This window comes from Rhinolophus sinicus, chromosome 2 (assembly GCF_057876585.1).
Source record: "Rhinolophus sinicus isolate RSI-liver-muscle chromosome 2, RSI-T2T, whole genome shotgun sequence".
Taxonomy (NCBI): Eukaryota; Metazoa; Chordata; class Mammalia; order Chiroptera; family Rhinolophidae; genus Rhinolophus; species Rhinolophus sinicus.
The window spans coordinates 66,883,786-66,908,973 of record NC_142502.1 but is presented as its reverse complement, the minus strand read 5'-3'; the positions used below and the strand labels follow the sequence as shown (position 1 = coordinate 66,908,973).

Sequence of the window (25,188 nt, the reverse complement as noted above, 5' to 3'; positions counted from 1 at the left end):
GGCCGGCGCGGGCGGTACCCAGGAATAAGATGATCGTTGATTGGCTGGGGCTCGTGTATGACGCATGAGGATTGGCTGCTGCCTGTCTAGAAGGCCTCGCGTGGCAGCACCTAAGCTGTTGCCCTTCCCGGGATCCCTAAAAGGAGCGTGACCCTGCCGGCCTTGGGGTGTTGGGTGCCAGCCGAGGACGCTAAGCCAGCAGCGGTGGTGGATATGCCCTTTTCGGGGTCAACTATCGCCCAGGTATTAACATAGCTCTTCCAGCTGCTGGAGACTCGGAATATAGGAGAAACTCGGGTGGAGAGACAGAGCCCTGGAAGACCTGGCGGAATGCCTCGGGTAGCCGGTCACCACAGCACGAGCCAAAAGAGTAGGGATCTTGCACAGAAGAGTTTCCTCCAGTCGCCCGACCAGTGGGGTCACGGAAAAGCCAAAGGCGTTGTCTCTAGGAGACGCAGCCTCGCCCCTCCCTGGCCAGCTTATACATCTAGATTGTCTGAGAGTCACGCCCTTAGTCAGAAGGCACCACTGCCTTCTTAGGGTCAACTGTGGGACCAGCTGCTGACCCCGGTCTCGCCATTCAGTGCCCGATGCCGCGCTTGCACTACGCTTTCCCCCTTTAACTCTGCATCCAATGGAGCGTTTTAAAAGTGGTCAAGTGAAAAATAAATAAATAAATAAATAAATAAATAAATAGGAAAGAAAAGTAGCCAAGGATTGACACTAGGGTACCGAATGGGAAACACACTGCTGCGGAATGCCTCATGCAGTAAGGCACTCACTAAATGTTTGTTCAAGGAGGGGCAGTGTGACTCAAACAACACTAGGAGTTAGGAGTTGGCTGTACAGCCCTGCCACGCTGTCAATAATACAAACCACTTAGTCTCCTCAAAACAAAGGAGTTGGACTAGATGTCTTAAGGACGGCCTGTTCAGCTTTACTCACCTTTTTTGTAGCACAAGGAAGCTCAAAGCCATATGGCTGATTAGTGAAAAGAGAAGGAGAATAACTAGCTCTCCTGTTGCCCTTCCTCGTACAATATTCTGTTTCTTTTCCCCTTATTCTGGTGCCTTACTTCCTACTTTGACATGTAACAAAAAACAGTTTCTAATGTAAAAATTGAGTGATTTTTTTAAAATAAGCTATATATGATGACTTACATTCATGAACAAAGAAGCCAGTAATGGCAAGTAAAGCTAATAATGTAAATAAATGCATTGACCTAGGTTAAAATTTTATCTGTCTGTTATTTGTATCTGGACAAGTTAACTTTTCTGAAGCTTCAGCTTCCTCATTTATAAAATAGCAATGATGAATTTTAGGGTCATGAAAATGCAATTATACAGAGATATACATCATTTAACAGATTGCCTAGCACACAATAATATAATACATCTTACAGCAAATGTTACTTTTTATAAATAAAGAAGTATTTACCTAGCATCGGAATTATTCCAAGCACTCATTCATTCATTCATTTTCATAATTGCCAAGTGCCGATAGCTATGGTAAGCACTGGGGACCCAATAGTGAACAAAAACACGTATAGATCCGGATAATCCCAAACCTAAGACTCGATTGCAACGTTTACAAGTACTACAATGAGTACATTGATGAATTTAATCTGACTTCCCAAAAGAAGTGATACTTGAACTAAATCCGAAGAATGAGTAGATTATAACTAGATAAAGCAGGAAAGGGATGAAGCAGGCCTACGGATGTGTAATTGCTCCTCCTTTCCCTGAAAAATGAGGTGCTTTCAAAGATACTGGTTATTTGGGGGCGACCGGATGGCTCAGTTGGTTAGAGCGTGAGCTCTCAACAAGATTGCCAGTTCGATTCCCGCATGGTATGGGGGGCTGCACCCCCTGCAACTAAGATTGAAAACAGCAACTGGACTTGGAGCTGAGCTGCGCCCTCCACAACTAGATTGAAGGACAACGACTTGGAGCTGATGGGCCCTGGAAAAGCACACTATTCCCCAGTATTCTCCAATAAAAATAAAAATAAAACGATACTGGTTATGTGTAGGACAGAATATTGACATGATTAGGAAATAGCACAAATGAAATACAATTAAATGAAAACTGCATTGTAGATGTGTTTAGGGAAAGAAGAGATCAAAATTGGCCATTTTGTTTGGTTTTTAAAATATTTTTGTTTGTGTTTATAATAGAAAAAAGAGAAATATACCAATTCCAATGATTATCTCTCTGTGGAATTATGGGTGATTCTTCTATCATTTTGAATTTTGTTATTAATTTTTTTGCAATAATTAAATGTTACTTGATCGATTTAAAAAAATCAAAGTTTGGAAAAATAATTGACTGGAATTTCTAAAGACTTAAAGAAAGAAATTTAGAGATGGTTTTCAAAGATTGTAGTGATTTAGATGGGGAAAAGTAGAAGAATAGCCCCGGCATCAGGAATGGAGTTGGAGATGAGCCCAGAAGAAAGCACTGCAGAAATGTTTTTAAGCCACATAACATTTGCAATAAACCCTAAATGCCATTTTTCCCGAATTGAATTAATAACGCTATCTTTCATAAAGTGGATTTTGTTGTCATTCAAGTTGTATGGAAGAGATAGAAGAGTATATCAGAACCTTTATGGTTGCAATTTATCAAAACCCAAACCTGATTAGGTTCTGCAATCATAGTTATTACTACAGGAAGGTCAGCAGTGCCGCTGGTCTAGAGGTGACTAAAACCTTATTTGACCTCATTCTCTTTTGCTCCAGATGGCCTTCCATGTGAGAAACCCTTGGCTGTTGAAGCTTCCTGACACACACCTCAGCTTTGCCATTCAGGAATATATCACTGAGCTCCCTCTGCCTCAAGGTCAAAAATTCCAGGTGCACTTGATGGACTTATACTGGCTCAGATTAGGTAAGGAGTCAGGGGTATCATGATTGATAAACTCTATTAGAATCTTATGGTTGAAGCAGAGTGAAGAGATGTTCCCCCAAAGAAGGCTATTAGATCCAGGATATATGGTTCCAGCTGCATTCTTCCTATGTAATGATTAGCCTTCAAATCCTCACTTAGAGGAGGCCACCTCCTCACCAAACTGTGAAGCCTTCTCTGATGCCCTTTCCTAACAGTTATCCTCTCTTCTCTACAATTCTATGACTTATTCATATTATTGTGACACACTATGTTGTTTTTAGATTTATTAGTTTTACATGTGGATGCAGTAAAAGCAAGGGCTCTAGAGGCAGACTGCTTGGATATAAAATTTTACTCCTTACTAGCTGTGAAACCGCAGGCAAGTTACATAACCCCTCTAGATCTCAGTTTCTCTAACATGGGATTAATAGTACTTTTTTCATTAAGTTCTTATGAAGTTTAAATGAGATGATTTCTGTAAAACTCTTAGTAGAACTCTTTGCACTTAATAAAAGTTGACATACCTCAAGTCTTTTGGATGGATATATTTCCGAGAGCATTTCAGGGGTGGAAGGCACAGGAATGACCCACAAGATGGCAGTGTTTGAATATAACTTTAGAATTGCATAAGCTTTGAAACAGACTCCACCAACAAATCTAAAAATTCAAGGCGATTACTGGAGAAATTCAAGGCAAATTCAAAGCCTACATCAAACAAGCAAAACTTGTGAGAAATAAAACCTATGAATTTGGTAAGCATTCTTTTATAATCAAAACAATCTGAACTCACCAAACTCTCCCCCTTTGCTATGACTAAGAATTTGTAGTATTCCTGTAAGTCAGCCCATCTAACTTAGAATTGCATGTGTTCCTTCTTTACCTGTGTAGGGGAGGAAGAAACTTTCCCCTTAAAGTTCTTTCGGCTGGCCTTATGATCAAATCGACATGGGATAAATTAGCAAGAGAGAATAACCAAATTTAATGTATGCATATGTATAGGAACCCCACATACATGAGAGAGTCAGAGAGCCCACATGCATGAGAAGCTCAGAGGTAGAAAGGGAAATGGTATATAAGACATTATGAGCTAGGGATGAGGTAAGGTGCCTTGGGGGCTTCAGAGTATCATTTCAGGATGATAAAAGCAGGTGTTTAGTAAGTAGAAGTTTCTCCTGCCCTATAGCTAGGTCAAAAGAGGTTATCTCTGATAATCTCTTATTATGGGCAAAGCCCCTAATTCAATTTCTTCTAGGTTGTTAAGAGAGGGGCAAAAATTTCTCTTGAGCCCTCAGCTAAAATTGCCTTTAGCTCAAAACAATCTGCATACCACAGAGGGGTATCATGGAGTAACTAGTTCTGAACCCCCATACCTAACTGCATAATTAAACAGGTTATTATCACCACTGCTTGCTTTGAAAAATAAAGTAAAACAAGTTTGATTTGAAATGGCAAACTGGTACCTACTGTAGCCTTGTCTTCATGCCACAAATCCTTAGACCAGGCAGAAAAGACATATTCAAAATAATTAAATTCACAAGTGCATTAGAAAACAAGGTTAGTTATTCATGGTCCAGAACTTACAAGGATTCCATGAAAGATGGATAGAAGGCTGTATTGGATGGAAAAAAGGATTAACAGCTCCAAACAAAAAGAATACAGGACTGCTATGAAAGGTAGTGGCAACACCAAAATTATTTCACATCTACAGGTGGCTATTAGGAACAGGAAGAAGTCCAGACTAAACCACAAAGAAATTGATTGGAGTATCACAGCAGGAGCAGCTGAAGCTTCCTCATCCTCCATCCCGCGATAGCAACAGAGGTATCTGTCTCTAGGTAGAATATAGGACAGTGCCCACGTGGCTGGTGACACCTGGAATAATCAGGAAACTTATACTCGGAACACTAGCCACTAGCTTTTCCTGTTCAGCAGCATGCCCACCCTTCCCCATACCTCTAAAGAATGACAGGTATTCAGGAGGTGACAACAGATATTATTCCTCCCTTCAGGGAGAGTGTACAACAGACAGACATAGCCTCCTCCACAGCAATTTTTCAAAAAATGAATCTCAAATATACAGATGTCCACAAATCCAAGAATCACCAAATATTTGAGGAAAGCCAACATCCTAAGAGACATAAAATTACAGATCCAAGAAGCTCAGCAAACCTTAGGCAGGATAAATACAATGATAACTGTGTCTAGAAACATCATAGTCAAATTGCTGAAAAGCAAATAAAGAAAAATCTGAAAGCAGAGAAAAATGGAATATTTCATAAAAAGAATAATAATTTGAATCACCATGGATTTCACATAAGAAAGTATGAAGATGACAGTATACCAATTATCATTAAAGAGCTGAAGAAATTTTACTGCCAATCCAGAAAAAGTTCCTCAATAATGAAGGCAAAATGAAGATATTTTCAGAGTAAGGAAAACAAAGACAACTAGTCACCACCAGACCTACACCACAAGAAATGCTGTAGAAAGTTCTATGACCTGAAGAGAATGCTGCCAAATAGAAACTCAATATTTCAGACAGGAAGGAAGAACATGAGAAATGGAAAATATTCAAGTTAATACAGTTAATACTCTTTATTCACAGATTCTGTATTTGTGAATTCATCTACTTGCTAACATTTATTTGTAACCTCAGAATCAATACTCGGTGGTCATTCAGGGACATGTGCAGAACAGTGAAAAATTGGAGTTACCCAGTGCATATTCCCAGCACGTTCCCAGCTGAGTTCAAACAAGGCCAGGCTCTGCCCTCTTGTTTCAGCTCCCATAATGTAAACGGGTGTCTTTTCATAGTCAATCTAGGTGATATATTTTTTTGCATTTTTTCTAGGATTTTGCTATTTAAAATGGCCCTCAAATGTAATGCTGAAGTGCTGTGTAGTGTTTCTGAGCCCAAGAAGACTATAAAGTGTTTCGTGGAGAAAATACATGTTAGATAAGCTTTGTGCAAACATGAGTTGTAGTGCTGTCAGCCATCAGTTTAATGTTAATGAATCAACAATATACATTAAATAAGGTGTCATTAAACAGAAACATACATAAAACAAGGTTGAACAGTTAGCAATATCGTGACCAGAACTCATAGGAAAATAACCCTGTATTTCTAAGGATTGATGATTCAGTATCACTAATTTGATGTCTGTTATGACTTAATAGAACATAACTACTATAAATAAAGAGAATCACTGCATATAAAAGTTTGTTTTCCTATTAATACCTTTAAACACATGACTTCAAAGCAAAAACTATATTATTTATGACTTTATACTGTATGTGGACATGATACAAATGACAACTACAGCCTAAAAGGCAGAGTCGGGTAGGTTAATGGACCTGTACAAAGCCAAGGTTTCTATACTTTATGTGAATTGGTACAATACTAACTCAAGTAGACTGTGAAAAGCTAATAATGCATATTGTGATTCCCTAAAGCACCTGGTAAAAAAAATAATGGAAAGAGGTATAGCTAAAAGACTAAATACAAATTAAAATGAAATTATAAAAAAGATTCTAATAACCTAACCAGACACCAGAAACAGTGTAACAAAAATGTGATGGAACAAGTAGAAAACAAGTAATAAAATGATAGAAATAAATCCAGCTTTATCAATAATTACATTAAATGATTAAGTACTAAACACTCCAATTGAAAGGCAGAGATTGTCAGAATGAAATTTTTTTAAAAGACCTAAGAATATATTGTCTTAAAGAGACTCACTTTAAATATAAAGAGACAGATAGGTTGAAAGTAAATGGATGGGAAAAGATATGCCATAAGCATAATAAGCAGGCTATTATCATAGCAGAAAAATAGACTTTGAGACAAAAAATATCACCAAAGATAAAGAGAGATATTTAATAATGATAAAAGAGTCAATTAATCAAGAAGAAATAATGTGTATGTACCTAATCATAAATATAATAAGTATTTTCCTGATAACAGACCTTCAAAACACATGAAGCAAAAATTGACTAAAAGAAGAAATAGACAATTCCATAATCATAGCAAGAGATTTTTAACACCCATATCTCAGCACTAGATAGAACAATTAAACAAACACAAAATAGGAAATCTGAAGATGATTGGAACACTACTAAGTGGTGATTTGAACCAAACAATATGAACTTTAGTCATGATTTTTATGCAGAAGTGTTTAGGGGTAAATTGATACCTTTAATTTACTACAAAATACATCAAGAAATATAATTTGGATAAAGAGACCAATAGATGACAGATATGTGATAAAGCAACTATATTAAAAATATTAATGGTATAATCTTCATGGATACGAGGTATGACGATTAAGGTTGCAAACTGTTGCAACGATGTTGCTAACCTGTTTTGATATCAGAAGGATTATTCATTATGAATTTGTATCAATTGGATAAACAGTTGACCAAGTTTACTATTTGGAAGTGCTGAAAAGCTGCGTGAAAAAGTTAGACGACCTGAACTTCTCACCAAAATTCATGGCTCTTGCATCACGACAATGCACCAGCTCACACGGCCTGTCTGTGAGGGACTTTTTAGCCAGTAAACAAATAACTATAGTGAAACACCCTCCCTACTCACCTGATCTGGTCCCCAATGACTTCTTTCTTTACCTGAAGATAAAGGAAATATTGAAAGGAAGACATTTTGATGACATTCAGGACTTCAAGTATAACACAACAACTCTGATGGCCATTCCAGAAAAAGAGTTCCAAAATTGCTTTGAAGGGTGGACTAAGTGATGGTGTGGATCCATAGCTTCCCAAGGGAAGTACTTCGAAGGTGACCATAGTGATATTCAGCAATGAGGTATGTAGCACTTTTTCTAGGATGAGTTTGTGAACTTAATTGTCAGACAAGTATGCTGAGTGAAAAAGCTAATCTCATTATATGCAGATGACATGATACTATATATAGAGAACCCTAAAGACTCCACCAAAACACTATTAGAGCTGATAGATGAATTTAGTAAAGTAGCAGGATACAAAATTAATATTCAGAAATCAGTTGCATTTGTACATACCAATAATAAAACATCAGAAGGAGAAATTAAAAAAGCAAGCCCATTTACAATTGCTCCAAAGACTATAAAATACCTGGGAATAAATTTAACCAAAGAAGTAAAAGATCTATACTCAGAAAATTATAAGACACTGAAGAAAGAAATGAAAGAAGATACAAATAGATGGAAACACATACCATGTTCATGGATAGGAAGAATTAATATAGTTAAAATGTCCATACTGCCTAAGGCAATATACATATTCAACGCAATTGCTATCAAACTACCAATGACGTTTTTCACAGAAATACAACATATAATCCTACAATTTATATGGGACCATAGAAGACCCTGGATAGCCTCAGCAATCTTGAGAAATAAGAACAAAGTGGGAGGTATAACAATACCTGACATCAAATTATACTACAAGGCTACAGTAATCAAAACAGCATGGTACTGGCATAAAAACAGACACATAGATCAATGGAACAGAATAGAGAGTCCAGAAATAAATCCATGCCTATATGGCCATTTAGTCTACAACAATGGAAGCAAGAATGTACGGTGGGGTAAAGCCAGTCTATTCAATAAATTGTGCTGGGAAACCTAGACAGACACATGCAAAAAAAAATGAAGCTGGACCACCTCCTTACACCATATACAAAAATAAATTCAAAATGGCTTAAAGACTTAAATGTAAGATCTGAAACCATAAAATTCCTAGAAGAAAATATAGGAAGAAACTTCACAGACATTACCCAGAGTAAGATTTTTACTGATATATCCCCTCGCACAAGGGAAGTAAGAGAAAAAATAAACATGTGGGATTACATCAAACTAAAAAGTTTTTTCACAGCAAAGGAAACCATCAATAAAACAAAAAGGGATCCCACTGAATGGGAAAAGATATTTGCCAATGATATATCTGATAAGGGGTTAATATCACAAATTTATAAAAAACTCAACTCAACTCCAAAAAAACAAACAACCCAATTAAAAAATGGGCAGAGGACACAAAGAGACATTTTTCTAAAAAGGACATACAGATGGCAAACAGACATGAAAAAATGCTCAAACTCACTAAACATTAGAGAAATGCAAATAAAAACCACAATGAGATACCACCTCACCCCAGTGAAAATGGCTATCATCAATAAATCAACAAACAACAAGTGCTCGCGCATATGTGGAGAAAAGGGAACCCTTGTGCACTGTTGGTGGGATTGCAGATTGGTGCAACCACTATGGAAAACAGTATGGAGGTATCTCAAAAATCTGAAAATGGAACTACCTTATGATCCAGCAATTCCACTCCTAGGTATCTATCCAGAAAAATCCAAAACTCTAATTCAAAAAACTTTATGCACTCCTATGTTTATTGCAGCACTATACACAATAGCCAAGACATGGAAACAACTGAAATGCCCATCAGTAGATGACTGAATTAAGAAACTGTGGTACATTTATACAATGGAGCCATAAAGAAGAAAGAAATATTACCATTTGCAACAATATGGATGGACCTAGAGAACATTATGTTAAGTGAAATAAGTCATACAGAGAAAGACAAAAACCATATGATCTCACTTACATGTGGAATCTAAAGAAAAGAATAAGTGAATGAACTAATCAGAAACAGTTTTGGAGACATAGAGGAAAAATGAAGGTTGCTAGATGGGAGGCGGGGTGGGGATAAGGGGGAAGGTGAAGGGATTAGAAAACAGTCAGTAACCACAAGATGGCCCCGGGGTTTTGAAAATTAATTTGGGGAATGTAATCAATAATGTAAAGATTTTGTAGGGTATCTGATAGACACTTGTCTCATTAGGGAGACCACCTCAGGGATGATGTAGACGCCTGGTCACTGCAGTGTACACCTGAAGCTGAAGCTGAAAAATAATGAATGTCAACTACAAGTTTGTGTATATATATGTATATGTATGTATATGTATATGTATCTACTTACAAGAAGCGGAGTACAGCATTAGGAATAGAGACAGTGGAAATGTAACAGCTCTGTGTGATGTCAGAGGGATAGTGGATGGGGGAAGGGGAGTTCCACAGTGTGAGGATATAAATGATAAATGTCTAAGTATTACTTTGTCTTGTGCACCTGAAATTAATAAAAAAAAAATTGATTAAAAAACCCCTGAGATATATAGACAAGCAGAAAATAAAGTGGAAAGAAAACAAAAACAAAACAAAACAAAACCAAAAAAAAGCTAATCTCAAAAGATCATATGTGACTCCATTTATACAACACTCTTAAAATGACAAAAGTGTAGAGACAGAGATAGATCAATGGTTGCCAGGAGTTAGGGACAGGAGGAAGTAGGTATAACTATAAAAGTGTAACACAAAGGGAAAATTTGTACTGATGGACCATTTTTGTATCTTGATTATGATTGTGGTTACATGAACCTATATGTTTGCATACACCTGTACAGAGACATGTGCACACATGCACAAATGTGTGCATGTAAAAGTGGTGAAATCTGAATGTGAATTAAGGTCTATGGGTTGTACCAATGTCAGTGTTCTTGTTTTGAATTTGTGCTATAGATATAAAATATAACTATTAAGGAAAACTGGGTGAAGGGTATAAAGGACCTCTCTGAATTATTTTTGCCAGTTCCTGAGAATCCAGAATTATTGCAAAATAATTTTTGTTTCTAAACAGTTAAAAAAAATGGAAATAAAGTTTTAAAAAAAGCATCCATATTTCAAAGGTAGTTAGGGTGGAGGCCCTAGCATTTGAGTTCCCTATTCACTGTTGACAATGCAAAAAGGTGAGCTTCCATTCTTCTATCCAAAAGCAGGAGGGGTAGAGACTTCACTGGAAAGCCTAGTAGCCTAATTACTACAGGCCACGTAGTCTGTAAACCTGATTATAAAGCCCCCTCAGAGACTTGGTAAGGCGCCCAACATCTTAATACATTCCTCTTCTGCTTCAGCTAGACAATGTGGGCTCTGTTGTTTGCAGCTTTGAATACATACTGATTTTTATTCTGATCATTTCAATTGCACATCTTTATTTTCTGAGGGATTTTGAGGAGTGATAAATAAAGCTAAAACATATCTCTACACACTGAAGCCACTGAGAAATTGATATCAGGCTAGAAAGTAATAAATGGATATGCAATACTGCTCAATAATTTCTTTGTTATGAGCCTGACCATAGCTATTTGGTTACTTCTGGAAGCAGAGAGAACTGAAGCCTCCGCTGACTTGCAATTATTGACGGTCCTCACTTTCTGAGGCCTTTTGTTATTCTGAAATCCCTAAGAAACCAGAATACTCATGTGTACTTCAGTGTCCAGGACATGGATTTTTCTTCTTTACCTCACGAATGATATGCAACACTGCCGTCCCACACAAGCCCCTAAGAGTGGCCCATCCTGGTGCTTAGGTGGCAGGAAGACTCTCTGGAAAACGCTCCCACTTAAATATAGCTTCAACAGGGCTCTGAAACAGGGATGTTGAAAAAGAGCTTTACAGTTAATTACCCTATCTTGTAAGACGATCAGGAGTGGACAAGAGGACAAGCAAAGGACCAGAGAAGAAAGCAAGAGAAAAAAATGAAACACCTAGTTCAGAAAAAAATGACTAAGACTTACAGAAATTATCTTAACCTAAGTAAAAGAATGAGGAAGAAAGCCAGGGAAGGCTCTCTAAGTACCCCAGAGACAATATTTCCCCTATTTCCCTTGTTACTGCTTTGTATTAAATGTGTATGTGGGTTGGGATCCTTGTTGGTATTGGGAATTGTACCCAATTCACTCAGGTTATAATACGAAGAAATTCGTTTACAAAGTTTACAAAAGCAGAACCACACAAACAACTTCACTTGAGTGGAATATTTCTTTGGTCCCAACCCAAACAGAAATGGCCAGTTTTATTATACATCTGTCTATAAATACTGGTTTTACATTTGTGAGTAAAATGTAGCTGAATAAGCACTTTCTAAAACTTTATGTAATTGCACAATGGGGCTGCTCCAAAACGGAGATGATAAGAGCATCAGAAGTACACATGCTGTGACTTGTATAACAATTTCTTCTTTATAGCTTTGTCATTGTTCCTTCTATAGCTTCTCAAATTTCCACCATTAACTATTTAGATTTTTGACAAAAAATAAAATGCAAAACAAAACAAACAAAAAGGAAAATCAGGGTAGCACTGGGTCTGCCAAGGACCACCATTAATTATCAGAATCATTGCCTAAACTTCTTTGGTGCTTTCCTGTTTGGAAGGTACTTTAACATCCTTTGTTTTCCATTAATGTTTTGATTTTCTAAAACAAGTCTGAAAAGAAGAACTCAAATTATTATCAAAATTATAAATTAAAAAGATGATGCTCTAAGGGGTTAAGTGACTTGCTCAGGGTCACAGAGCTAGTAAAAAGATCCCTCACAGCTCACATCAGAAACAGTAAGCCTGCTGCCCTCTCTAATGCTAACAGATTAAATGAGAGAAAAGAGAGCCCCGGGGAATTTCCTCTAATCACTCTACATTAGCTGAACAGCACAGATTGCAGTCTACTTCCTCTTAAATCCCATTGCACTTGCCGTCTGTGAAATTCACTTGAACTCTTCCTCATATTTTGCCTTGTCTTGCTTTTAAGAGTTTAATAAATGAATGGGGGAATAGCGTGTGTGTGTTAACTCCCTACTTATATAGTACAAGTGTTAGAAACAGGAACCTAGACTTTTGTTTTCTCACAAAATTTAGCACAGTACAATGCTTATAAATAATTTTTTTTAATTTGAATTTAATTCGATTAGATAATAGTATGAAAAATATAGACTTTGGCCCTAAGATAAGGTAGAGAAAATGAAAATTTCAGTGGAGGTAGACCTGGTACTTTTGTGCCTATTGAGGCCATCACCATCATTTTAATCATTTTGCCAAGACGTTTAATTCCCTTGACCTTGCTGCACACGCCCGACTCAATCTTAACCCCAGATCAGCCTACAAGTCAGCCTTCTTTACTCCTTACCTTGGTTAGGCTAAAGACAAGGTTATGAACAACAGAAAGATAACACACTTGCTTAAATAATAAAGGGTATTTGGACTGAAAAGTCCAAAGGTAAAACTGGTTTCAAATGGGGCTTGTTCTTGCAACTCAAATGATGTGAGCAAAACCAAGCTTCTTTTTTCACTCTGCCTTCCTCAGAGTTGGTTTCATTCTCAGCCCAGGCATTACTCCATTGCCTTCTCGTTTTCAGTAGTGCTCTTGAGAATTCTGATGCCATTTTTGGTCCCAGTTCTTTGTATGTGACCTAGTTTTCCTCATTGGAAGCCTTAGAGTTCTAAAATTTCAAAATAATCCTTCTTCATTTATATCCAGCAGAATAAAAGCAAACATGTGCCCCAGTACTCACAGTGAAAATCCTAGGTCATGTTCCCACTACTGAACCAATCACTCTGGCCAGGTAAACTAGATAAACTGATAAGCTAAACTCAGTTATATGTTCCCATATTGGAGCTGGACAGGGAATCAATTTTCCTAGAATCACGTGGATCCCAAATGGAAATTAGAATCTACTGGAAAGAGGGAAATAAATACTACAGAAATAGCTGACACGTGTTCTCTACTTTCCTTCATCTTGGCTGATAGGTGTTAATAAAAGAAACAAAACAACCATTGGTAATGCACAAACGAAAATTTGTGATCTCCAATGTCTACAGGATTCTTATCACATTAATTATTCTCCCGCCTCCTTATATTTCACTCACTACTAAATGCTTTTCCTCAGGTTTATTAACTTGATCAAGTATGTCTCTAAGAAACAAGTAAAACTCACTCAACTAATGCCCATTAACTATTACCTTGTTTATCTCCCCTCACTTAAGCACTTAAAGTCTATATACAATATAAACCACAATACAGTGAGACAAAAATAAGGTCACTGCAACCCACAAAATATCAATCATCACCCTCTCCCAGCTAATGAGTGACTACTTCTTTACCTATCCTCCCTCTAGTCTGCTCTCCCTATAGATAAGACTTATTGAAACACCCAGTTATAGAATTGTCCTCCCTTTTTGATAGTGAGTTAACTCCCATTTCCTTAGACTCTCCCCAAAATTACCCAACTGAAGCTCAAATCTGATAAATAGGTTCTTTCTAACACCCTTTTACTGAAACACCCCTCAGTTCCCTGTGGTGCTTTCCTCCTTTGCAACAAGTAATAAAACCAACTTGTTCAACTAAAGGTGTGTTCCTGGTGACCTTTGGCTGAAGGGTAACAGAAGCCCTTATTGTGTATCCATTGATGTATTACCAAAGTATCCTTCATTTCTCTTCTGAATTACTGAAACTCAGATGTGATCATGTCACTTCCATGCCCCATATCCCTAAGTATAAAGTTCAAATGTTTTACCCTGGCTGAGACACCCTCCTACAACACACGTCCTGTCTTCTTAATGCCCTCCTCCCCAACTCCAATTCCATGCACCACCCTGAATGAACTTGCTTGCAGCTCTTCTAAACCATTTTTCTGAACTCTGGCATGGCCTTTGGACCTGTTCTGATGCCTAGAAATAGGCTTCACCTGGCTAATTTTTACTTGTTCTTGAAGACTTGGCTTAAGCATTTCTTCCTCTGAGAAGACTTCTTGAATATCTCCAGGAGTCATTAGTTTGTGTTTCTCTCACAGCATGTATCACTGTAATATATTTACTTATCTGTTTTTTCTATGAGGCTACTGATTTCTTGAGGTCTACAGCCTTCTCTTACTCATCCTGTTATCTTCTGACAGTGGCTCATACCCAGTGTTCTTCTCCTGCGATGTTTGGAAATGGACATGGGGAGTGGGGTTAGTTTCCTCAGTGATTGAGAACCGCTTTGTAGATGGAGCCTAAAGATAGTAAATGTTTTGCAATATGCCAGGCAGTCCTGCACAAATTATCTCCCCCGCAAATGCCAATAGTATCTCCATTAAGAAACACCATAGGGCCCCCCAAAAAAACGGTAGCAGTGTCGGGTTACAAAGCAGAATATTTACAGCCCTGAGAACTGGAGACACAGTTTCTGAGCAGCAAATACACAGTGTGGCTAATTCCAGTGACAAGATAGGAGCTAAAGGGGTGAGGCAGCTGTGGCCCGGCAGTCACCATACTTGGAGGAAAACAAAGCCATAAACACACCACTTGCCAGGAGACATTTCTGTAAGGCTTTTCAGATCGTTTGACCTATGACATTTTCCTCACCTTTGTCCAGACAAGACCTTCTAATTCTACTTGAACTTTATATTCCACCTTTTAACCTAAGGCCCATTACTTGCAGTTTATTGTTGCTGCAAATTAAAATCCACAGGGAGCAGATGTGCACTGTGGTTTTATTTGTCACTGTAAGTACCATGTGACTCACATTCTGCCTTCAGGGGAGTCTTAGCTAGGTAAAACTTTTCCAAGGCTCAACTTTTCCTGGAATAACTTTGTCATTAAAGACATAGGCACTGAATCAAAAGTTAATTGAATCAAAACTGTGGTAATTTAATCTGGAATGCTAGACCCATTTAGTGCGTATATAATTGGTACCAAGTGTCTTTTATGCAAGGATGCCAACTGTTTCTGAGTCCCAATACGATCATTTCTAGTTTTGAAGGCAGTGTTTCAAACTTCCTCAATCTGTTCACATACCCAATGACATAAAGATTTCAGTGTAATACCAATCCATAAATAATAGCTGGCGATCATGATCTAACCTGTACTTCAAAAATTAAGAGGTATCCTTTAAAATATTTACAATTTCTTTTATTTACACTTAATAGGGAAATATTTTTCTAAACTTGTAATTTCGTTGGAGAAAATAGCAGTAAAGTCTTCTCATAAGGATGACCATTGAGGTCTTCTGTTCATCTTCAATAATTATAGACCCAACATATCCCCAACTCTAAGTGTTCTAATTCTTCATTTACTGTTTAAAGGGAGGAAAAAAACTTATCCTTTTCTTTACCATTCTTTTGAGACCTAGCAAATTGGTAAAATACTCCATGTTGGTCTATTAATGGGAGCTAATGGCTAGTGGGGTACTAAAATAGCCTTTCAGAGATTATGTCTTAATTCACTAAATTCACTAGTAAATCCAGTCCAATAGTGGAAATGATTTTAGACACAGTAGTTCAAGAGAGAGAGAGAGATTTGGGAATAGAATGGATCTAAAGCAAGCATGGCCTGGAGTTATTCAATTTATATTAATGCTGTAGATGATTCCATACAAAGATTAGCTTCTCAGATCTTATTTTGCGGGAAGCTGCCATCTTTACCCGTAAGCAAAGCTAATCAGGACTAGCTGAAAGGATATAAGAATTACACTAAAGTCAATGAAGTATACCTATTGAGCACATTACATATATAGGCAACCTGATGACTACCGCATGGGATTTAAAACAAAGCAACTTAAAATCCAGTTTAGGGGATAAGATAGATACATAACTATTAGTGATTGTAAAGTGAAATACTGCCATAAAAAAGACACAATGGAATTGTGGAGCTACAAAAGAGAGAGAGATCACAATCAGCTGAGGGGATTAGAAAAAACTTCTAAATAAAAGTATATGTGAAGAAATTTAGACATGAATAAAGATTTTGTGGAGCCTCTGAAAGTAATCTCTTATTTCCATGAATGCCAATGGAGGGAAAAATTGTGAAAGACTTTGAAATGGATGACAAAGATTACTGGATGACTTTAATAGAAAACTAGGTGAATTAGTTAAATACATAGGATCACGGGGCCTTTCATTGTCTTCGAGCTATTTTAAAACTCAATAATTTGTAGATAACTGATAGCAATGCAGAAACTCCTGTTCATAGACATGCAAATCTGCCTTCCAGCAGTTTAGTCCCTCCCCACCACCTATGTTCAGTCCAGACACCTCAAGGAGACGCCTGGTGCCACAGCCCTAGGACTAGCACCCAGCTTGTCAGCAGCACTTCCACTGCCTTTCCCACCGAGGTGTCTCCTTGCAGAGCACGATGTCCAAGCAGACACTGATGTCTTTCCCAGTGGAGCCCATAATATCAGCCTTTCCTACTTCCTGCCCATGCACCCTCCTATTAGTCCTATCTGTAACACACAGGAATCACCCTGTGCCTGTTTTTGAATATACAGTTATATTGCCTCTTTAGACAATATAACTATAGACCATGGATTCTAGACCATGAAGATACAAATATCTGTTTATGTGCATCGATCTCAGTCACCTTCTTTTTAGTACCTACAGCATGAAAATCCCTCTAAGAATAAGGAGAATTATAATACAAGAGATCATTGGTAGCTTAGAGTTCTCTGAGTTTGAGGTTGTCTCATAAGGTGAAATGTCCTTTTGCTTCTTAATTATGTCCATAAAAGACATGAAATTGTAATAAGCAATCTATATATTCTAGAAATGTTTTTTGGATATCAAAGACATGATTTTCTTGTTGTTTTAAAGAGGCATGAGGGCATGAGACCCATCATCCAGCATTTATACCTATTCTTTCTTGCATGTCATAGACAAGAGTGGAGCAGAGATAAGCAGACAGGTTCTGAGATGAGGGCCCTCTCATATACAGTTGCTATTCTGTCTTACTATTGGGTCTCATCATTTTATTTTGAAGAGCAGCACAAAATAGTGCCTTACAGGTTTTTAGAAAACTTAAGAACTAAGAGAAACCAGAATAACATAGAAGGAAGGCTTTTCTTACTCTAGTCTCAGGAAAACTGTGAGTTAATGCCTACGGGGAAAGGAGAGAAAGAGATGCCAATACAGATTATATGTTACTTTAATTGAATTTCTGTATATGATTTGATTAAGGTGGTTTTTTTCCCATATTTAAGGTGGTAAAATAGTGCATTCATCATGACCTTGCATCATATCACATTCTAGTTATATAATCATAAAATAATTAAACTGCCTTCATAAAATTATATGAAAATTAAATGGTTACATTTTAGAAATGGGCTACTTGATCGTGTTCAATTTCTAACCTATAATAAACTTGGCACCACTAGAGAGGGTTGGAAACTAGACACAAAGTGAGCATTATTTGGCATTCTTCCACTAAAACTCCTGCTGTGGAAGATTGGCCCTTTCAAATAACATCAGATACTAAACTGGTATTTAATTTAAAAATCTTTAATCAACAAAGAGCTTAACAACCACTTAAATTTCACTGCATGTTAATTCTAACTATCAATTGTGAAATAGTTGCTAATGCCATCAATAAAATGGGAGCATTTGAATTGATGGCGTTGGGGATACACATAGAGGTCAAGAGATTACTATCCTGGTGCCGAAAAGAAAATTCTATAATATAAAGGCATACCTTGGAGATACGGTGAGTTCAGTTCCAGACCAGTTAAGTGAGTATCACAATAAAGTGAGTCATAATCTTTTTGCTGCTGGAAGGTCTTGCCTTGAATTTGTAAAACACACAACACCTGTGAAGTGCAGTAAAGTGACGCTCAATAAAATGAGGTATGCTTGTAGTAGTTTAGCTGAAATTAAGAACAGACATTTTGAGTCCTTTTCAACTAAAACTGCTTCAGACAGGTATACCTCCATCAGTCACTCTCATCCTAATTAACACTGTAAAAAGTATAGCATCCTAAAATCCACCATCCTGAAAAGTTATATTCATTTTCTTAGTTATGAGTATCTTAATGAAGAAAAGATTGAGACCAAAGAAACCCTTTCATAACTGTCAGAGAAATTTGGGGGAAAAAATCAAATTTATTTCAGGAGAAAGATTCAAATTTGTATTGTATTAATGTCATTTTAAAATGGTGACAATTGGAGCACTATGGTTATGCATGACTGCCATTATTTTTAGGAACTACTACTGAAGTATTAGAGGGCATCATGTCTGCAATTTACTTTTAAACATAAGGAAAAAGTTATGTCTTTCCATCCATGAGTGTGTGTGGGGGGGAAAGGGGGTTCTGTGTCTAAAGAGAGAGAGAGAAAGAGAGTAAGAATAATAAAGCAAGTATAATAAAATACTAACATTTGGGGGTTCTAGGTGAAGGGTGTGCAGCTATTTTTTGTTCTATTTGTGTAAGCTTCTTGGAAGTTTGAAATTATTTTGAAGTAAAAGTTAAAGGAAATCACACACAAACAAAAAAATTATTTCAGGAGAAATTCCCAGATGATGAGTTGCATTGGTATTAGGGATTTGGCCCCTGAGTCAGCAGATATGTATCTCAGCCAATATCACATGAGGTCTGAGAGTCATCCATTTAATTACCTTATACTATTCAAAGCATTTTAGACTTGCCCAGAATGTTTTATATTTCAATTTGCTTTCATGTTTATTAGTTTATCCACAGACCATGACAGAATGAAAGAATGCACAAAAGGAAGAAGCCCTGAGAAACTCAAGGAATCTGAAGTAAACATGATAGACAATCCACCTTTTTCACCAGTTGGGAAGCAGGTGATGATTGCTGCATGCAGATTTGATCAGCCTCTCAGTGCTGGTTTCTGAGGAGAGACCGGCTAAGAAAGGTGTGTGGACAAAAAAAAAAGTGGGCTCTGTGGAAAGTGACCTCAGAGTGATCTGATCATAAATTCCTCACTGGGCAGGTCATGGTGGGTAGTCACGCCCCAGGCCTGTAACTTCTTTTATGAAATGTTTTAAGCCAGCCCTATCCATTGTTCTTGTGCATCTAGCTAGGTTAACACACCTTTGAAATACCAGAATACCCCTTAAAGGAGGTATTAACCCTCAAGAGAATACATAATTTTATAAACTATCCTGTAATCCAATCCCACCTCGCTTTCTTCAACCTTCCTTATGTCCCCTCCTTAATTTCAATAAAAGAATCTGTAACACTATTATTCTCTGGAGCATTTGAGATCTTGGTTCCCAGCACGTGTCGTCAGTTTGGCTCAAATAAACTCATAAGAATTCTCTACATGTTTGTTTCTTACATCGACAGGAAGGACTTTGGAAAAGGTACCTGGTAAGGACCGATCAGGATAGAGATTTGGTCCTGGAAGTATCTCACGGTCAAAGCAAACCCAGCCTCAATTGTACGTTAGGTATCAGTCTTCAGAAGGGCAAGCTGATCCTGGAAAACACAAATAAATTAGACTGTCGTTTTTGATTTGGCTATTATTTGTCTAATTTTTGTTTTCTTTCTGTATGTGTAGGGGGAGGGTTGTTTTTTGATTTTGAACTTTGCTAACAGTGGGTCAACTTCTAAAACTCTGTTATTGTCATCATAGACATATATTATTTAATAAAATATAAGAGTGATAGAATGAAGGGAGAAGAGTTGGAAGAGGGGAGGGAGCACTATTATAATTTAAGTGGCATGATCATTGAAGTTTTCTTGGTTATTAACATTTTCCTATTTTCAGCAGAATCAGTGTTTCATTTTAGGGGGATAGAAATATAGTGGCAAGGAAAAGTCTAAAATTTAAAATACCAACGTAGTAATTCCTCTGAATTTTCAGTTTTCATTTTTTTTGTCTCTCCGAAAAGCAGATTAAAGCTGAAAACTCTCAGTGACACTAAAAAGAGCCCCCAGGATTGGATTATCCCTAAAAGAAGTAAAAACAAAACTAGAATTAAACCTGAGATTCCAAACCAGCCCCTAGCAGCAGCAATTATTTTCCCTGCTCATTTAAACCCGCCCTGGATGAAACAGAACTTTTTCATATATCTGCCACTGGATGGCACTATATAAACACCTTTACTTTCACTTTTCCTGTCTTCCCAAAGACATACTCAGTCAGGAAGGTGGCAAAATATTAGGTAAGTAATCCATTTAGTCTTTTTGAAATTGCTATAGTTTACTAATTTAACTAAATCTTTAAATTGTAATCCTAAATACCTTGTAACGATTTGTCAATACCTTAATGCTTGATCAGCAAGTACAGTTCCATTGGTGAGATATTGGCTGAAAGGCAGCTTTAGGTTTGTTATTTGGCAGATAGGAAACTAAATAATAAGAAGGTGAGAAAATTGATAATGAGAGAGCAGACAAGAAAAAAACAAATTTACAAGAAAATGTATAATATTGAATTTTCTTTAGTTTCCATTAAAACTGCCGGTACCTCAGAAGACTGTCAGTTCAATGTTCTATCAGTAATACGATAATTTATTCTTTTGTTACAGCATAAGAATTGGAGATGAAAAGGCCCAGGCTAGCAGGAGGCACAGGAAGAGATTATGTATGCAAATGATTCTGTAGCTCTTGTACCAGGAGAGAGTTTGTCTTGTAATATTTCTTTTTAGCCTCACAGAGAAATCTGTGGTTGGTTGCCCGAAAAGCAAAATTGTGAGGTTAAAAAGAAGAAAGAGAAAGGAAGAGAATATTTGAAAGGGGTATGCAAAGCTATGATGAAAAGCCAGATGTGTGATAACAGCAGTGTCTGTGATATTTTTTTTTTAAGAGCTAAGAATGGACGGGTTGAGGGGGTGGGTAAGGAATGTGAGGTACTTTGGAGAAGCAAGGTTAAGTGTATTCAGGCCTGGGGAATTGAGGACATCTGGTCATATCCAGACAAATGTAATGTTTGTGCCTGGTGGTAGGTAGGAGTGACCCAGGTCCGCTGCGTCCTGACGCCTCTTCCCAGGAACAGGCAGCTGTTCCAGAGAGCAGAGGTGCCTGACACTGCTTTCTCCCTCCAAAAGACAAAAGGACACTGAGGGTGAATTTTAAAGACATCAAAGGGCTGAGTGGACGACCATGTCCCTGTAGCTGGCATTTCTACTAGTCCAGTAAGGTCAGGGAGGAATGAAGACATGAAGAAGTTGGAACACTCTGGTTGGAGTGGGAGTGAGGGATGGAAGAGGGCTAATTTGAATGAGCTTTCTTATTCCAGCACAGAGTCATTCAATAAACACTTTTTTCTTTACAAACATTGGCGCCTCTGAAAAGGTCACCCTGCTATTCATATGTGGCTCTCAGCAGCTGGGAATACCTTAGAACCGCAGAGAACAATTAGGAGAGAAAAAAAATCAGAGTCACTGCTAAGCAAAAAAATGGAGGAAAGGTTAACTTCTAAATTTTTTTTTAATAACAACAAAAACACAACATTTCTCTTTAATTCATAACCCTAATAAATTCTACTTATCATTTACAATAATTCTAAGGTGTTCTAAAAACACTTTTATTTAAAAAAGAGATGTATTAGTCTGAATTACTTTAGGAAAGAAATACCCTATTCTACCACTAAAAGTTACAGAAAAATCCATAGGGGAACATTTTCCATTCTTACTAATGAAGAAAGAATCTACTAAGGATTACTGAGTTTTGGAGACCAGAGACTTGTGTTTACACCCACAATAAAATGTTAGGCCACTACATCAGAAAAGCCTTGGTTCATTTATTTTGACACAAGTATTTAAAATAATTTCATTTCCTTGATAAGTAAATGGTCTATAGACTCTTCAAAGTATTGTCAGCTAAAATATTATTAATGTGAATTCACTCAACTCATCTCATAATTTGGCTGAGAAATGAGATGTGAAGACTGTATTTAATGGGAACAAAAGATGGAGGCGGGAGCTGAGAGAAGAGTAAAGATGAACCGTGAGGTTGAATTTATGGTAGTTAAGAGCAAGAAAGTGGGAGGCACCAGCAGTTGGGCAGAAGTCATGAAACTTGGATTTTGCTATCAATTAGTATTCAGATCAGCTTGAAAAATAAACTCTGGAAAAATAAAAACAGAGAGGGAATAGTTATAAAGAGTTCATAGTTTGCTCAAGAAAACTCCTATTAACACTGTGAAGAAGACTTCTGGATACAAAATATTGGTATATTGACTCTAATTACCAAAAAAAGTGTAACCATCCTCCAACTAACTCCAAATGAGCACGTTTTCACAGAGTCCCTGAGAAATCTTTTTTGGGAGTGAAATTTTGAGGAAGAGAAAATTAAGCTTGGAGGAGACTGTGGAATAAGTCTTTGTCCCACCACTTCAATTGTTGAGGCAGGGCCCAAGTTGTCAGATGAATTTTTTGCTTTGCTTCAGTGGAGAAGCTCTCCAAGATTCTCCTTTGTTCCCCCACACTGTCATTGCAGGAAGTCATCCTTGGGCTCTCAAGACACTCCTTATCTGAGTTTCAGATAATGTTTCCAGTTGTTCTCCAGCTTACTTTATCGTGATTCCTATACGCAGCTTTACCCTTTATTGAAGTCTAAGCTTCTTGCAGGCCATGACCATGACTTTGTCAGAATTATCTTTTCAGATAACAGATGTTCAAAAATATTTAAATCACCTAATCTCCATACAGCTCTAGAAATAACATTCCACATGAACTATGGGGCCCATTGCTGGGATTTTCCTAATAATTCAATATAATCTAGTTCCCATGCATGAAATTCGTTCACTTAATGAATGGTCCCAATGTCTTCATCCATCTAATGTTTCATTAAGTTTATGCTGGACATCAATTCTAACGTGATTATACTCCCACCTCCGTCACAGGCTGCATTAGGAAAGCCTACTCTTTGGCCTGGAAGGTGCAGTGACCACTAGTCCCAGTTTGTGCAGGACTGAGGGGTTTCCTAGGATATGGGATTTTCAGTGCTAAAATGGCATAACAGGAGGTGAACTGGGATAGTTAGTCACCCTAACACTGCTCCCCAAGTCCACAAAGGATACTTCTGTCAGAGCGCTCATAGAAATCTTTGATCTTGTTATTCGTCTCTCTCACCAGACTGAGTTTGTCATACTGTAACCCTGGCATCGAGCACAGTGTCTGATATTTAATTGATCCCTTAAATGTGTGTTGAGTGCATAAAAGAATAGAGGAATACATGCATAAATGAAGAGGGAACAACAATTTTCTTTGTTTCCCCATAAAGAGAAGAAACACCCTTTTCAGTATCTCAACACTGTTGCAGAAGCTTTTCAGAGAAATCACGGTTTCAACTACAGCGCAAAGATTCATAGATAACTTTGGCGCCCTCTTCCAAGGAAGAGGCCCAAGGAGCACGCCAAGAACTGCCTGCTCTGCTTTTTCGTGCAATTCCAGTGTTTTCTCTTTCAAAAGTCTTCTCTCAGCCTCCTCCCACTGTGGGCAGACTCCGTTGCTTCCCTTTCTGGGCTTCCAGAGCATTTGTGTGTCTTCTCTGCTACTCTGAGAGCATCTGCAACTACCTGTATCTTATTCTGGATCACCAGAAACTAGCACTATATCTGGTCCATAGTACATGCTCAAAAAAGGAATACAAGAAAATGTTGAACATACAGGGAATTTATTCACAAGTGTTTCATAAGACAGAAATAGAAGTGAGAGGGACTAAACTTAAGAGGGAGATATTCATAATACCAACATAGATTAATTAAGCACTCGGTATTCATTATTTTATTTCATCCTATCTCACAACAAACTTCATGAAGTTTGACTTATCCCCATTTTATGGGAGAAAATTAAAGGTCATAGAGATTAAGTAATTGCCCAGAGTCACATAGTACATGGGTGGCATAGTCCAGTCTGGCTTCACATTTATTTCATTTTACTCACTTTCATCTAGGGATAGAGATTTTTGATGTGGACAATTATAGTACCACCTATGAAGAAAGCAGGAGTTTAGCAAACAGGCTCCCAGCATATATTAGAGATGGAGAGGGGTGTGGACAAGAAATACTGAGGGTTTATATTATTATTATTAAAACAGTTTGTGGAACCAACTACCCTGAAAGTTCCCTTTGGAATGTGATATGTAGACATGACTTCCTCAAAGCTCTCACTTTTTCAAAACACTCTCAATTTTGAGATTTGTAGGTAGAAAAAGTTAATATATAGGCGTGGACCTAATTTTGTTTTTATATTTATCAGTGAGATAAGAGTGAATATGATAACGCGTATGTGATCTTTAGGGACTCAGAAGAAAAAACATCCAGTCCCAGAAAACACCTGAAACCCAAAACCCTGGAGGAATTCCACTTATGAAAAGGAGAACCCTTAACAGACAGGAAAGTTTGAAAAGGGTCCTAGAACAGAAAGCTTTATGAATTTTAAAGAAAGTATGTGTGTGGGGGGTAGGGAGGAGGTACTCAGGGTTAAATTTTAGTTGTTTTATAATCAGACATGCAAAGAAATAATATAGTTTCTTCTCTTCCTATAACTGGGGTGGGAAGTAGGTGAAGGAACAAGAGATACTTTTTAAAATTTTAATTTTAAAAAATGTTGTAAAATACATGTTACAATTAACCATTTTAAGTGGCAGAACAAGAGACACAATTTAACTTGTCGATTAAAATAACTTCCGATTAAACAGTTGTGTTCAGGTAAATATTTTGTCAATTCAAAAGTCAGCTCCCTGCTGGGGATGT

At 37.4% G+C, this 25,188-nt stretch overlaps 1 long non-coding RNA gene across 1 annotated transcript; it reads left to right on the top strand.

The window, feature by feature from the left end:
• Positions 1 to 2: 2 nt before the first annotated feature.
• Positions 3 to 20,057, top strand: LOC141571679 (uncharacterized). Its single transcript, XR_012496654.2, has 3 exons — positions 3 to 243; positions 2,741 to 2,888; positions 19,210 to 20,057. It is a non-coding gene; the product is annotated as an uncharacterized LOC141571679 (long non-coding RNA).
• Positions 20,058 to 25,188: the final 5,131 nt, after the last annotated feature.